Source organism: Macrotis lagotis, chromosome 2 (assembly GCF_037893015.1).
Source record: "Macrotis lagotis isolate mMagLag1 chromosome 2, bilby.v1.9.chrom.fasta, whole genome shotgun sequence".
Classification (NCBI taxonomy): Eukaryota; Metazoa; Chordata; class Mammalia; order Peramelemorphia; family Peramelidae; genus Macrotis; species Macrotis lagotis.
Window position 1 is genome coordinate 286192459 of NC_133659.1, and position 15458 is coordinate 286207916.

At 32.8% G+C, this 15458-nt stretch overlaps 1 long non-coding RNA gene across 2 annotated transcripts in view; it reads right to left on the bottom strand.

The window, feature by feature from the left end:
* LOC141515019 (uncharacterized) overlaps positions 1-15458 on the bottom strand; it is a 91558-nt gene that overhangs the window by 48551 nt on the left and 27549 nt on the right. For both annotated transcript variants that reach the window (XR_012476205.1, XR_012476206.1), the window contains exon 3: positions 159-209. This is a non-coding gene — a long non-coding RNA (uncharacterized LOC141515019). The remainder of the gene's footprint in view (positions 1-158; positions 210-15458) is intronic.

A 15458-nucleotide genomic window follows, 5' to 3' on the forward strand; every position in this document is an offset into this window, starting at 1 on the left:
TTATTGTTCCCTGTGACTAGAGATTGCATCAAAATGGACTCCTGTAGAGAAATGCCCTCTCCTAAACTCCCTTTGTTAGATGTCACTATGGTATAGTAAATAGAGCAGTGATCCTGTATTTAGAAGAGCTGTTTTCAAAACCTACCTCTAACACTTACCTTTGTAACCTTAGGCAATCATTTAAGTTTCCTGAGCCTTAATTTCCACATCTGTAAAAATGAGGGGAGGGATTGATTAAATGATCCCTGAAGCTCTAGATCAATTATATTATAATACATTAATATTACATGACTATATCATATATTAAACTCTAATAATTCCTAATATACTATATCATAGTGCATGCATCATATATATATTTATATTATTTATATTTATATTTATATTTATATTTATATTTATATTATATAGAACTTTATTCAAAAGGAGAATTGATGTTAGAAAAGCTATAAGGGGCCCATTCCCAAACGTAAGCATTCATAGTCCATCCAACCATAGTCAATACACCACAGGACCCCCAGTCATGGAGACAATTAAAGTGGTGCTGCATGAACTTAGCTAAAAGTGTTTTTGCCTGCTGTAAAACTATTTTAGAAATTACATCATGAATTTCAATATTAGTCATCTGGTATAATTGGTTTTCTAATATGGAGTATTGGATGATCTGTATAATCTTTTTCACTGCTAAGAGTCTATACATTTACATTAATTTTATATCTCTACATTAAGATACTTATTCTAAACCATCCCTTGAAATAACTGGTATTTGGTATTTTTCCTCCATGTTCTTGTTATTAGATTAATTAGAGGAAAAGAATATAGGATGTTTGACTTCAAGTCAGATGCAACCCTGATACTCAGGGTTCCTTAGCAAATTCATCATTTAAGTGTCTATACCTTAAGACTCAGATCTGCTAAGTCTCAGGATGTAATCTGTCTGGCTTAGGCCATGACAAACTCTTTAAGGATTAAATTACTGAATTTAGGGAACTGAGGAAAAATTTGGATGATTTCACTCACAAGGTATCCTTGATAGTGTTTATTTTTTCCTCCCATATTTGGTTTGTTAAGCATAGTATTATAGATAAAGAGTTGAATGATAACATAGCAATAATATATCTCAATCCCCTTGTTTTACAGAGGAGGAAACTGACCCTGGACAGAATAGATAAATTATCTGGTTCATATTCTTCTTTTAAAAATATATTTATTTCATTAAAGATTTCCTTATTACAAGTAAAAAAAATTTAAAATTTGGAATTTCCCTTTCTTTCCCTCCCTTCTGGCCCAGCCTCTTTCTTGAGAAAGCAAGCACTTAGATATCAATTATGCCTGTGAAGTCTTGTTAAAAATATTTCCATATTTTCATGTTGAAAAGAAAACACAAATGAAATAAAACAATAAAGGCAAAAATATGCTTCAATTTTCATTCAGATTTCACCAATTCTCTCTGTGAAGGTGAATAACATTGTTCATATGGGTTCTGTGGAATTGTTTTGGAACACTGTCTTAAACAGTAAACAGTAAAATCTTTCACAGATGATTATCCTTAAAATATTGTTATTACTGTGTACAGTGTTCTCCTGGTTCTGCCCATTTCACTTTGCATGAGTTCATACAAATCTTTCTAAGTTTTTCTGAACCCATTCTGCCCATCATTTCTTATAGCAATAGTATTTCATCACAATCATATGCCAAAACTTGTTCAGCCAAACCCTAATTGATGGACAGCTCCTCAATTTCCAATTTTTTTCACCACAAAAAGAACTGCTACAAATATTTTTTGCACAAATACATCCTTTTCACTTTTCTTTGATCTCTTTAGTATACAGATATAGTAGTGGTATTTCTAGGTTAAAGGGTATGTGCAATTTTATATTCCTTTGGGCATAGGTGGTACAAGTTCTCACAAACATAAATAACAGAACAAAAAGCAACCCCCAAATCCTCTGATGTCATACCTATTCTGTCTTTAAACCATAGTACTATTTGTATGGAAAGCATATATTAACACAGCTTCCTCTGGTCTCTATCTTTCCTCTCCTTTATTTTCTGTTTCAAAATCCTTTTTTTTTTTGTTCTTTTTGAAATGTCTCTCAGGTCGCTTTATCCAGTCACTACCTTAACCACCTTGTTTAACAGTATCTAAACTGACTTCTCTGATTCTAATCTTTACAATGTAATCATATAAAACACTATTTTCATCATCCAGTTATTCCTTCCAGAAAATTATGCTGGCTCTCTTTCTAAATTGATCAGATTGGATTCAAACTATCCATTTGCCCATAATCCAGAGAATGTATCCTCCTCTAGAATAATAGAATCTTTGAGATATAAGGAATGTTAAAAGTCACCAAGAACATTCCTTATATGAATCACAGTTCATCTTTACATTATCATCATCATCATTCACATTGAGTTAAAACTTTGAAGTACTCTCTTCCAAAATCAGCCAGCAAAGTAGGTAATACAAGTATTATAAAGCAATTTTATGGATTAGGATATGAGGCTCAAAGAAATTATGACATCTGATTATATTTTTACTGTACCACATTGATTATAGACACAATAAGAGATTACCCTGCCCCACTCCCTTTCTGTTAAAACCTTAATTGTGTTTTGAATGAAGAGAGCAAAGGCTTGTTAACTCTTTGGTGACATTTCTTACACTCTCTTAAATTTATTCCATTACAATAAGCTTTCCTTCATCAAATCAGTTTCTGTGCTCTCCAGCCACCACCAGAACAAAGACTACTTCCTGATACTTCTAAACAAGTACATAAAAATATCCAGGATATCATTGAAAAGCAGAATGCCTCACAGTCTTGGGAACAGAGATAATCCACATTTCCCAGAATTCTGCCTTTAGAAAGGTGAGATTAAAATCAGATAAGGTCATTCAATCCATTCAAATTCACTTGATTATCCCATGATTTTTCACATGGACATTATGCACTGTTTTGCCAAATTCTGGGCTCAAAGACTATATATGCTTTATTTATGGCATTCCTCTGCTCTGGGTGGCTCATTCTAAGTTATTTTTCCTTGACTTTTTCCTGGTGACTACATTCTGGCTCATTATGACCACCATGCCTTTTCTAAATGTTTATATATCATTTTTATTGAATAATGAATTTTAGAATTTTGCCAGGAATTGATGTTTGAAGACTTCACCTTCTTCCTCATTTTGAAAAATAGAAAAAAATATTTGTGTGTCCTTAGTTCTATGCTTCTCCCATTCTCCTGGACAGACAGGAGATGAATAAATTCACTGAAGCCAGATAAAGAAGCACTTTAAAACTTCTTTTGTTTTTCTTATATTTGAATTTTCCTATTTATTGTTTTGTTTTAGAAAATGTAAAGAAGTAGGAAGAATTGTTGAATTAGAACAAAGAGACCTCAATATGATCCCTTGGTTCCAGAGAGTAATAATAATCATAAATGACTTAATATAGTGGAAAAGATATCAACTACAATATTCAAATTCCTCCTCATCATGCTCTCTTTGTAGCATTAACTAGTTAATTAATCATTTGAATCCTCAGTACTTCCTCAACTGAATGTAGGGGATTGATTAAAGCAATCTCATTATGACATGCAAAGGAAATACATTGAAGAGATAAGAATGTATGGATATAATAAATAATCTTGACTAACAATGTGGTTGAGACTTTTTTTGATAACTCTTAGAATCCCAATTGTTGCCATCTTCAAAAAGGTGTGAGGAAGTTTTAGCTTCCTCTTTGCTCCAATCGCCTCTGAAGTAGTTCAGTGTTTCTTTCCCTTAGAGGATATAGTGAGAAACCATACAATAAGAGAGACCTTCCTTTTCCCCCTCTGTCATATTAGCCTTGAGATATAATCTTTGGACTTTTTGTTTGTTCCTTTCCATTTTAGATGCTGAGAGTGGAGTAGAATCTGAAAGTCATAATCCAGACTGGGTTTTGTAGCCAACCTAGCCTCAAGGAGCAAGCCATGATCCGCGGGAATCACCTTGAGATCATAGCTGAGCAAAAGGACTCTTCCAGAAACTGTGCCATAATTGAATATGAACTGGGTAGTACTAGGAGAACCAGGAGAAGTACTAACTAGTAACTGAATTACATTTTGAACCTATTCCCACAAATACCCAAGTATTGCAGGAAAGATGTTAGGGGTTTAAAAAGAACTAGGGTATTAATCTCTGGCCACCCAACATTAGGGGAAATACAGTCAGTGGAGGCTCAAGCTAGCATTAGTAGAGAAAAAAAAATCACAAACCACTCAAGGGTACTCGGATCTCTTAATATAGGCTGACTGGCTCTAGTAGTGAAAGCCAAAACCCTACTATTAAAAATCAGGAGTGAGGCTTGAAGAACTCACAGGGAGGAATGTTGGACTTCACATGAATGGAATTAGACTGAAGAGCATCTCTTTGTTGAGAGTCACCATGGATATATCCCTCGCAGAGAAAGTTTCCTATGTACATAGCTCTCATCTGAAAGGCCCAGTCTGAGTCTACTGTTGGTAATGATATGAATCTGTCTTAATCCAACCATGAGTGACCTAAAAGTAAAAACTTAGCTGAACCATGCCTTTGAATCAGGCTATTTATCTTCAAAGAGTAAAAAATATGAAAGCACTGTGTGCCTATGTTTTTATTCTAAAGAATAAATTAACATTTTATGGTTTTGATCATTCTCTTATTTTAATTTTTGAAGTTTTTTGTCATTTAAATGAAGTATATGCAGTTCTTTGGAGAGGAAACATGAAGCAGTGATATGGAGTTAAACTTAGAGTGAGGAAAACTTGGATTCTAGTCACATCTTATATACAGACTAGTAGTATGACACTGGAAGAGACAATGGAATTCTCAAGGCTTTTGTGCAAGTCTAGAAGTTACCTTATAGTACACTAGGAGTTGCAAAATTGTTATTGATCTGCTTTGGCATAGGGAGTTTTCTCCTTGAGATATTCCTGTACCAAAGAAATCACAATTCTGTACATATCTCAAAAAAGGAAGATTTTATTCTCTGATATTAAGCAAATTCAAACAATTTGAGAAATTTGTTTTAAATATTATGAAATTCAAAAAGCACTTAGTTTTCTAGCTAATGCCTTTACATTATATTAGAATGACAAGAGAGAGCATAGAAAATTGGTCAAGGTTCAAGAAAGACTTGGTACAACATTCACCTCTGACATATTTGCTGCAAGACCACACAGCCACATAAGTGGCAAATTACCTCTTTTCAGTCCCCTAACCAGTTCTCTTACATTAAAAAATTGCAGAATAGATGCTTTTCTGACAAAGAGAGAGTTTCTTCACAGAAAAGTTTCCTATAAACCCTACTCTAGACATAGAGATACAAGACTGAAGATTTCATATGATTCTTTGCAGAATTATACCCACTTTTTGAGGACCACATTGCTCAAAGTTTCAGGAAAACATCTATCATTTAAACTCACAGCTTTTTCAATTCCACATCAAAGATATCACTGGGAATAACTGAAATGTTTTTCACATGTGGGAAACAATTACTTAAATAAGTGAATTTATCAATATTACTGGCTTAAAGAAAAACTAGACCTAAAAAAAAGCAAAGGGTTAGCTTTTAGTTTTCAAATATATTCATTTTTCTAAAACAATTTGAATAACATTTTAGATGCCAAAATCCACTTCCTTCACTTGCAGAAGACTGCTGTTTTCTTTAGATATTTAGAAGACATAAACACTCTAAATAGACTTAGTAAACCTCAGTGAGATTTCTTCAGGTATTGGCTATTTTTTCCATTTATAAAAATCCAATAGGTTTTGCTTCTATATAATATTTTGCACTCTAATTCAGTTCCCTCTGGGAATTTCTGCAAGAAATCTGAAATTACAGCTGGAAAAGGGTACAACAGTCATAGCCAAAGGCTAGCTCACTGATTAAAGCAATTATAATCAGGTATTCAGAGGAGAAGAGGAGAAGAGGGCATAGTACAAAAAGTACAGAAGAGTGTATTCTGATAGGAAAAACTTGAATATCTTAATATATAATTATATATTATATATAACTTAATGTATAACCATATAATTCTTTTGTCTACATAAATTTTATTTCTTCAGTAGCATTTAATAAGTCAAGTATCTCCTGCTAGTTGATATATGCACTTCAAATCTTTTCCTTCCTTCCTTCCTTCCTTGATCTAAATAGCATCATATAAAATAAGATGAATGGAAGAGGTTATCTGGAAGGTTCCTTCCAGTTCTGTAGGGATAATGGATACAATTAGGAATTGATAGATACTTCTTGACTTAGGAATTTGCTGCCTGCCCCTTCTTAAAGGATTCCCTCTAGCTGTGTCCATGAATGGATCCTCCTATATTTACCGTTTCTGCCATCTTTTCAGTTTACATAGACTACTTGGTTTTATAAGTTACCTTATAAGGCAGCAACTGATTTGTCCTTCTCCCATAGAATCATACTTTAATATTTAAACCCAATTTGGTGAAACAGAAAGAGGGCTAGATTTGAAAACAAAAGATATGGATTTAAGTCCCAATTCTGCTACCTCCCACCCTAAGAAAATCATTTAAAAATAAAATCACCTAAACATTGATATTTATGTTGTTTAATCATTTCAAGTATTCTTGACCCTATTTTGGGTTGTTTCAGGGGTTTTTTTGGGAGGGGAAGAGATACTAGAATGGTTTATCTTTTTCTTCTCCAGGTCATTTTATAGATGAGGAACTGAGGCAATGTGGTTAAGAGGCATACCCAGGGTTCCATAGCTAGTAAGCATCTGAGGATAGATTTGAACTCATTAAAATGAGTTTTCCTGATTCCAAGCTCAATGATCCAGTCACCAGCTGCCTGATGATATATAGGGGTATATCACAGAATTTGATAGTAGAAGATACTTCAGTGATCCTCTAGTCCAATACATACAGGAAATGAATTCTTATTATAACATACTCATGAAGTCTCACAGTTAGAAATAGTCAGAGATAGGATTCATGCTTGTCTTCCTTGTTTCAAGTTCAACACTCTATCCACTATATTATGTTGATTCTCTTCTAAATCTCAATTCCCCCCATCTCTTTCACCATATTGATTAGATAACATCTCTACGTTTGTGCCATCCTTTCCAGTTTTGGTAATCTGTGATTTATGTTCAGGGATCTAAGATTTTATCATATAAGCTTTTATCTTTTTGCTACTTCCACTCAATACATTTATCCTTATTCTTTGATCTAAAGGTCTGGTTGCTTAAGATAGGCATTTAATTCAAAAGATTTAAACATCACAAATATAGGTTCATACATGTACACACATGCAAGAAGGCTAGTAATCTTGCTTCCTTCCACAGACCTATCATGTGGTTGAGAGAAAAATTTCCTTTTTCCATGATTCTAAAATGAAGGAAAAAAATAAGACTGGATTGTTGTTCCACTTTATGGGATTATAGTAGATACCAAGAAATAGAGTTGGAATCTATTTTGAAGATATACAGAATTTAATTTGCTCTCACTCTTTGAACTTTCAGAGTTCTAAAGCCTGATTGTTCCCATTAACTTGCTGCATAACTTTACTTTTATGTAGAGTATGTTGTGAAGATGTTAGTAATAGTTACTAAATATGAACTGCCTGAGGATATTTAAGTTTACTTGTAATGGAGGTAAACATTCTGCATTTGAAAGATTACTATAAAATTTGAGCATTTTTCTGCCTTAAGCAAAACTTTAAGAAAAGTATCTGTGTATCTGCAATCAATGTTCTTAAATTATGCATAATTTTGTTTTTACATTCTGGATCTTGGATCACAAGAAATCAAGTATAATTACTTTCAAAATAGAGAATTTGACATCCACCTTGTGATGTATATCATGTATTTGTTAAGACTAAGGGAGAGATCAAAAGATATCATGAGATTGTTGCAAATCTTCTGGTAGTAAAAACCTAAACTAAAATTCACTTTCAGTGGGAGGAGGAACAGGAGAGGTCCAACCACTGATGGTGACTGTAATATTTTTCCTAATAACATTTTTCTCAATTACATGTAGAGATAGTTTTCAACATTCATTTTTTGTAACTTTTCTCCCTCTCTCACTTTCTACCCCCTCCCTAAGACAGCAAGGAATCTAATATGTTATATATATTTGCATAATCATGTTAAACATATTTCTGTATTAGTCATGTCATAAAAGAAGAATCATAACAAAAGAGAAAAACCACTAGAAAGAAAAAACAAAAAAATTTAAAAAGTATAAATAATATGTTTTGATTTGCACTCAAACTCCACAATTCTTTCTCTGGATATGGATGGTATTTTCCATCATAAGTCTTTTGGCATTGTCTTGGATCACTATATTGCTGAAAAGAGTTAAGTCTATCAACTATCATAGTTGATCAGCACACATTGTTGCTGTTACTAATATATTGTTCTGATTCTGTTCACTTTACTCATCATCAGTTCATGTAAGTCTTTCCAGGTTTTTCTGAAAACCACCTGCTTATCATTTCTTATAGAACAATAGTATTCCATTACATTTATATACCACAACTTGTTCAGCCATTCCTCAACTTATGGACATCCCTTCAATTTCCAGTTCTTGGCCACCACAAAAAAAGAGCTACCATAAAAATTTGTAAACATTCTGTAAATCCTTTTCCCTTGTTTTATGATCTCTTTGGAATACAGACCTAATACTGGTATTGCTAAATCAAAGGGTACACAGTTTTATAGCCCTTTGGGTATAATTCCAAATTGCTCTCCAGAATTTCTGGATCAGTGGTGAATGTAATCATTAATGATTCCTTAAACTTACTGAAGAACTTTTTCATTGAACAAACTATCAGTGTATCTTGAAGATACATTTTGGCTTTTACTATTTGTAAGACATTAAGTAATTAAATAACATTCTTGAGAAAACTGACTAGATAAGCTATATTTCTTTATTAATGTGTTTAATATTTATAACTATAAAAAGTAAGGGCTTTGAAATGAATCACTTGTGCATGTAACATCTTAAAATAAAAAATGGAAGACATGTGTAATAGATGCTGTTATATTGACTGAAAACTCAAGTAACAGGATTTCTAGCAAAGACAATGATATGAAGGGTTGTAATCAAGTCCATTTCCCTTAGAGAATACCACATCAGAGGTAAAAAAGGGGGTGCCAGAATAAGTAGAAATTTAATAAAATCAAATAGGAACTCCAGAAAGTTCATCTATCTAGTCCAGGACAGCTAAAGAAGATGGTCCAAAACTTTCAAGTATTCTTCTCAGGTATATGATAGGGAGACCTGAAGTTGATCTGAACTTCAGTGAACAAAAGACTTAAACTATCAGGATTGTAATCACATCCTCTTCACGCTATAGCTGGGTAAAAATCAAATCTCAATAGCTACTCATGAAGAGGGACAAGAAGTCCTAAAGTCACAGTGATTTCTGTCAGGGGTATATCAGGAGACAAAAAAAGATACCAGAAAGGTGGCAAGAAGAAGGAAATGAAGATGGGCAGGGGTGCTGGGTGAGACCCAGAACTGTCCCAAGGAATAAGAAAACTGAAGAAAACTCCAAATTCAGATATGGAATACTATGGATTTAGAGAGGCCCATAACTTCAAAATAATGTAAGGGAAAAAAAGCATAGTTTATCCATAAGCCCTTCAAGAGTAGATGGAAGAAATAGAGCAAGAGATTAAAAAACACATTGAAAGATCTTAGAAAAATTGGAATGAAGTTACCTTAGAACAGAAAGTAGAAAAATTCAAGTAATGCACACCTTGAAAAATTATAAAAAAGTACAATAATTCCATGAGAAAATAAAACTATATTAGAACAAAGTCAAAAGACTGAAAAAAACTTAAAAGGAACATGTGAAGTATCTGCAATCAAAATCAATTGACCTGATGAGTTCTGGTTAATATAACAAAAGGCTCAAGAGAGAGAATAATTCTTCCACATAAATTCAGCAAATACATGTAAAGAATACCAGAAAGAATAATGAGAAAGAAAACCAGAAAGAAGCAAATGTAAATCTACCGTTATAGTTATTGCTGACAAAGGGACGATCTAAAGCTAGTAGAGACAAGCAGAGAAGTTTCACTGGAAAAGTCCCTTGGGGATCAAGAACATGAAACAGAAATCAGTGTAGGTGGGGGAGAAATTGTATCCCATGGTAAATGACATAAAACACAATAAATAAGGCAGAAGTCAGTGGAGGTGAGAGAGAAGAGATGCACCAGTTTTAGTTCCCATAAACAGTAATTGAAACTTTAAGTCAGAATTCGGACACTGGTATGTCAGAAAACAAAACAAAACAATAAAACAAAACAAAAAACTCAAGTGACTCTATAGACTGATGAGCAGGAAGACAGAACCTGTGTGTACACTCATCCTGGGAAACTAGAGTAGAAGTCATGACCAACTCAACACAGAAAGAGGCCTAAGGCAATTATGACCTCCAATAACCCACTGGGACCTTAAAGCATCACAGCAGGGAATGGAAGCTACTTCTAATTGGGGATCATGCAAGGAGGAGCCAGAGAGACTAGCCAAAGCTGTCACTTGCAGAGTACCACCAGGAGAATAAGACAGAAGCAAGGGATTGAGGCAGAGGGTGGGCTGGTACCAGCCAACCCATTCAAATTCGTCACAACAGCAACCAGACTACTGAGACCAAGGCTCAAATGAGGCTTATTCAATCCATTTAAAGTCCTGAAGGAGACTGGCTTAAATCTAAAATCTGAATCCAAGATCTTTAGATGAATATATTAGTAATTAGAAGAAAATATCCAATTATTTTAATAAATACTATGAACTAAGAAGCACAGAAAAGAGTAGCTTCCCAAATTTAGAAGCAAAGCTCAAATAGAAGTCAAATAAGAAATCAAATCTCAATAGTTAACTGCTCATGAAGAGAAATATGAGGGAGAGGCACCCTTATAGCATATACCTCTAGGCTCCCTCACCCTAAAGAGTGCTAAAATCACAGTGATTTCTGTCAGTAATCAATGGAATGAGAATTTAGGAAGAAAAAAGTTCATAAAGGGTAAATAACTGAGTTTGGATGTCAGAAAATCTAATGCAAGTAAGTAAGCCTTAGGGGGGATAAAAAAGAATAGAGCAAGCAGAACTCAATGCCTAAAAGAAAAATTACAGCAAAATCAAGTGATTCTTTCCTCCATCTACATTTTCAAGATAAAAGAGTTGGTGAAAGGAAGGAAATTAATTAGACAAGAAGGATGCTTCCCAATTTTTGGCAGAAAGATGATGGAATGATACACAGAAATGACAAACATTTTCAGAAATGAAGTATTAATGTTTTACTTAACTAAGTCAATTTGTTACAAGGAAAGACTATTTTTAAGGGAAAGGACTTATAAAAGAGTAGGGAGAATGATGATGATAAAAATTAAAAGAAAGAGAAGACCATTAATAAAAGTTTCCTTTAAAAAACAAACTAAAGGGGCGGCTAGGTGGCGTAGTGGATAAAGCACTGGCCTTGGAGTCAGGAGTATCTGGGTTCAAATCCAGTCTCAGACACTTAATAATTACCTAGCTGTGTGGCCTTGGGCAAGCCACTTAACCCCATTTGCCTTGCAAAAAAAAAAAAAAAAAACTAAAGAGAATAGAAAGAAGTTCAGGTGGGGGATATATGAACTGGGAATGAAATTCAAAAAAAATTATAAAGCAAAAAGTAAAAAAGCCCCAATATACACAAGAATAAAAATTCTGAAATCTAAAATGAAATGAAGAAAAGTGAAAGCAATGTTTATTAAAAAAATTTTTAAATGTAAATTAAACCCAGGAGCTGTTTTTTTAAACTAATACAATAGATAAACTATTGGCTTGTTTGCTATTTTTTTAAAAGAAAGAATAATAAATTACTGAAAAAAATTTGGAAAGAATTCAAAATAAATAAAGATGCAAGGAAATTGTTAGAAACTATCTTGTCCAATTGTATTCTAAGAGACAACTTATATAAAATGAATGTAGATTTATGAAAAGAATAGTCTACTTTAACCTAAGAAGAAATACACAATTTAAATAAGCCAATAATAGTGAGAAATTCATAAATTAGCTCCCAAAAGAAAGGGAAAAAATCCACAAGGGTCAGCTGATTTAGAAATGAATTCTAGCAAATATTTAAAGAATAATGACTTCCAAAATAAAATGAATTGTTTGCAAAAATAGAGAAAGTAAGTTTCCTAACAAATTCCTTATGCAAGACAAATGTGATCATGACACAAAACATGAGAGATAAACAAGAAAAAATATTGGAAAATGTTATAATAATACTACTAATAAAGAGCTAACATTTACATAGAACTTACTGTGTGTCTGGCATTGTGCTAAATTCTTAATAATTACTATCTTATTTGATCCTCACATCATCCCTAGGAGGTAAATGCTATTATATTCTCATTTTACAGTTGAGGCAGACAGAGGCTAAGTAAATTGTCCTGAATCATAAAACTAGCAAGTGACTAAAGTTGAATTTGAACTTAGGTCTTCCTGATTCTATACCTAGAAATCAATACACTTTATTACCTAGTAGACCTATATAAATATCTCTATCATAAAGAGTTATGAAGAATATAAATGATACCTATCTACTATTTCTTCCATTGACCAGAGAAGTTTTGAGGAGAAAATTTTAATTGAAAGAAGGGTTGAAAAGGATACCTATCAATTGGGGAATGGCTAAGAAAATTTTGGTATATGTGATGGGAAAGTGCTGGGCAATAAACAATGATGAACTGATGATTTTAGAAAAAACATGGAAATGATCTAGACTCAAAAGGTGATACCATAAGCCAATTAGGAAAACAAGGAATGGTTTGTCCGTATGATCTATGAAGAGGGGAAGGATTTATGACCAAACAAGAGATAGAGAACTATATAAAATGTATAATGTTGATTACATTAAATTAAAAAAGGGTTTGCACATGTAAAACCAATTTAGCCAAGATTAGAAGGAATTCAGAAATCTGGAAAATAATTTTTATAGATACAATTTCTGATAAATGACTCATTTTTAAAATATATAGAGAGAACTGAATCAAATTTATAAGAATACAATTCTTTTTCCAATTGATAAATGGTCAAGGTATATTAATAAATAGTTTTCAGATGAATAATGCTATCTATAGTCCTAAAAACGCACCAAATCATTATTGATTAGTGAAATGAAAATTAAAATAAAAACTCTGAGGTACCCCCTCACATCTATTTTGATAGGCTTAAGTAACACAAATGGAAAATGATCAACACTGGAGAGGATGTGAGAAAACTGGAGCACCAATGCACTGTTGGTGGAGTTTTGAACTGATCCAATCATTCTGTAAAGCAATTTGGAACTATGCCCAAAGGGCAATAAAACTGTGCATATCCTCTGATCCAACAATACTATTTGGTTGGTCTGTATCCCAAAGAGGTCATAAAAAAGGGGAGAAAGACCAACATGTAAAAATATTTATTGTAGCTCTTTTTGAAGTGGCAAAGACCTGGAAATTGAAGGTATGCCCATCAATTGGGGAATTGCTGAACAAATTGTGGCATATGAATGGGATGGAATATTATTGTGCTGTAAGAAATTATGAGCAGATAGATTTCAGAAAAGTTTGGACTTTACATGAACTAATGCTTAGTGAGGTGAGCAGAACCAGTAGAACATTGTACAAAATAATAGAAACATTGTGTGATAAACAATTATGATAGACTTAGATCTTTTCAGCAGTACAATCACAGAAAATAATTCTAAAGGAATTGTGATAGAAAATAACATCCATATCCAGAGAAAGAATTATGGAGTCTGAATGCAGACCAAAGCATCCTATCTTAAATTTTTTAAATTTGTTTAATGTTTTTCCCTCTCATGTTTTTTTTTACTTTTATTCTGATTCTTCTTTCATAACATGACTAATATAGAAATATGTTCAACATAGATATACACAAAAAAACCTATATCAGATTACTTTTGCCAAGGAGAGGGAGAAGGATTGGAGGGAGGGAGGAAACCAAAAAGTGAATTTTGAAAACGATCTTTGCACCTAGTAGGAAAAAATTAAGTAAATTTTAAAAAAGAAAATATATGGAAAAATTTTCATGAAGAAATGTAGAACAAAATGAGCAGAACCAAGATATTGTTGCATATTATAATGCAATATTGTTTTAAGGACAACTTTGAGTGACCAAGTCAATCTGACCATTATAAAAACCCAAATTAACTTCAAAGGTTCAATGAAGGAGAAAGATGGTGTTTGAATCCAGAGAAAGACCTGACCTGAATTGTGTGTGTGTGTGTGTGTGTGTGTGTGTGTGTGTGTGTGTGTGTGTGTGTGTGTGTGTGTGTGTGTGTGTGTGTGTGTGTGTGTGTTTGTGTGTAATGGTAGACATCTCTAGGGTGGGGGAAGTGAAGGAAATAAAAAGAGTTGCATGATGATTTTGTTGTATATTTAAAATAAGTTACATATAATAAATCTGCAGTTTTGAGTATAATCTTTTTTCTTTTTCATTTTGTAATGGAAAATTATTTTATTTCTTAAGTTCAGAATAAAAATAGATAAATTGACAAAAAAAGAAAGAATTCATTTTTTCTAATATGTAAGTTTATTAGATTAAAAATAAAAAAAGTTCTGGATTGGAAAATTAGTTGCATTAGGAGATGAAAATTAATGTCTCCTCATTTTAAATGCTATTTTATTTGAAGATAAGCAGTGAGATTTTTCAAAACTCCTTCTACTCACCCCTCAACTTGACCTCCACCCCAGTCTAAGGAATGCTACAAAGTCTGATTAGAAGACATTTTTAAAGATTGGTAAAAAAAATCAAGGATTCTAATTTAAAAAACTACAATGCCTTCAATGTGACAGAGCAAAAGTCTCACATTGAAAATGCTTCCATATCTCCAAAAATCTTTTTGTTATATTTTCTGTGTTTTTTAATGATAATTCTGAAAGCATAACCTGGTAGTAGTCAGAAGATTTAGAAGTATGAGCAGGGTTGCTTACACAGTGAATATGACCACAAGTATTTTACTGAGTCATCTACCTTACTAATTTCATATTAAGATTCTACAATATGAAATATATATATGCATATATATGCAAACACACAGACAAACACACAATATATATGCACATATATATATATATATATATTCATATATATGCATATATATACAGCACTAAATAGGAGCCACACAATAGCAATAAATAACTTAATAACTTTTCTTTGGGGTTTTAGAAATACAAATTCCTTCTGAGACAACAACTTCTGCTCAAGTGGGCATTCAAGAAGTCTAGAGAAAAACATTCCTCTGGAAAGTTCTTAGCAGGGACATGATTCTTGAGTAAATATGTCTGGTGATTCTTTTTTGACCTCATGACATAAATCCTAACAAATTTGGCCATACCAGTGGTAATATAGTAAAAATTCATTTAAATAAATTGAGGCAAGAATTATTATTGGAAATACATGT